The sequence below is a fragment of the Dipodomys spectabilis genome, unplaced genomic scaffold (genome assembly GCF_019054845.1).
Source record: "Dipodomys spectabilis isolate Male_0828 unplaced genomic scaffold, ASM1905484v1 ptg000558l, whole genome shotgun sequence".
In the NCBI taxonomy this organism is placed as follows: domain Eukaryota; kingdom Metazoa; phylum Chordata; class Mammalia; order Rodentia; family Heteromyidae; genus Dipodomys; species Dipodomys spectabilis.
Window position 1 is genome coordinate 1,362,684 of NW_024871235.1, and position 2,020 is coordinate 1,364,703.

Below are 2,020 nucleotides of genomic sequence, written 5' to 3' on the forward strand. Positions count from 1 at the left end.
ACAGGACAAGACAAATTAACAAAGACAGCGCTGTTTTACCTTTGGAGTCTGAGATCTCGGGGGTCTTTGGGGGGATCCCGGAGGGCCCCCACTAATGTTATACCCAGGTTGCAGGATCCCCACCAAGAAGACAATCAAGAGTCAGACTTTAGAGTTGTTTTAAAGTTTTATTTAAACGGGCTGCAGCTCGGGTCTTGTCCTACACTCCAACACAGGGGAGCCAAGGAGAAGAATCTTGAGCTAAAGATTTGCAGGGTTTATAAAGGCACACAACCAACCAGGTGTATGGATTGCCACCATGTGTTGCTCTGCTAGAAACAAGCAACAAGTAGTCACTGCCTCAAAACTTTAACCTTTCACATGAAGATGCTACTAGTGTGTTCTAGACACTTAAGGTTGGAGACACAAAACACTCATAATTATCAAATCATTTTATAGGCAAAAGGAGCAACGCAGACTCTATGAGGATCACTCCTCATATCCTGAAACAGTAAATTCACAACAGCTCAATACTAAGTGACAGGACTGGCATGTACTGTGGATATTTGCTCCCAAATCCTGTGACACTTGTTTCTCACTTTTGGCCTCAAACCTGTGATCAGAGGTTAAGATGAGGAGAGAAAATCTTTCTCAGGGAAAGCACCTATAAAGAATTTTGGGTAGATTACTTATAAATTCAAACCATGGGAATGACCCTGTTAAGAAGACAGATTGTTCAAATTAAAAAAGTGAAGAAGAGACGAAATAAGGTGCCAGTGGCTGCTGTCTGTAATCCCAGGTCCTCAGGAGGCTGAGATGTAGAGAAACTTAGTTTGAATCCAGCCAGTGTAGGAAAGTCCATGACACAGTTATTTCAAAGATATCACAGAAATACCCAGAAGTGAGTCTGTGACTGAAGCTTAATGCACTATCCTTGAGCAAAAGGAGTTCAGGGAGCACGCCTAGGCTAATATTTCCACCCCCAGGACCTGCCCCCTCAAAAAGAGCCTGTACTTCCATGTCTTTGTCTATGTATTGTATTCCTATAGTTGAAATTCCTGAGTAGCTATGATGAATGGCACCAACCTAGGAAATTTTATTCAATACAATGAGTTCATAGCAGAGAGGCTTCTTTTAAGACAGTGCGTGTTCCGTGGATCCCTTCACTCTTCACAGTGTAACCTGAGGGTTTCACTGCATCCCAGGCCTGCTGGAGGAAGTCTCTCATTGTCTGGACAGGCACACAAAAGCCCTCACTCCTGTAGAGCTGGGTAACAAACAACTCCATCTGGACCAGATAGTGAGGATGAGTGTGGGCGGGCTCTGAAGGTCAGGAGATAAAGGCCTGTTTGTACCCTTAGCTATCTCTCTCCCCGGTGCTCTGTTTTAACAGGAGGCCTTCATTTGTGCCACCTCCCATGGCAGGCCAAGTTCTGTGCACTTATCCTGACTTTTTGAGACAATATTCCGCTGTTCAATTACAGTGCCCAATAAAATTCAGGAATCCTTTAAGCAGTCAAGTAGGGCACTGAACATAAAGAAACGTTTCATTGCAGGCAATGTTGGCCCATGATGACTATCCTGTGTTTCCAGAAGCTTGGGAAATCCAAGCACATGTTGGATATCACAAAGCTTCCTGTCATCTAGGACTGGTGAAGCTCATCAGGTTTTGAAACCTTTGACTTCTCCTAGTTGGGCCCTGGGTGGCTAGGTTTTGGGGTTGAACACAGGGACTGGGTGCTGACCATGAGCTCAGTGCAGAAGCCCAGTGCTTTACCATTTTGTGTAACAACATCACTCCTGGTCTGTGAATGTGTGTGTGTGTGTATGTGTGTGTGTGTGTAAACATGATGGTGTGTGTGTGCACGGGTGTGTGTGTGCGTGCACACACATACATGAGTCCTGAAACTTGACCTCAGGACCTGAGCACTGTACCTATTTTCTCTTGTATAATGATATCCCTCTCCCACTTGAGCCACATAGCCACTTCAGCCTTTGTCCTAGTAATGTGGTCCTGAGAAATGAAGCCCAGGATTTCATA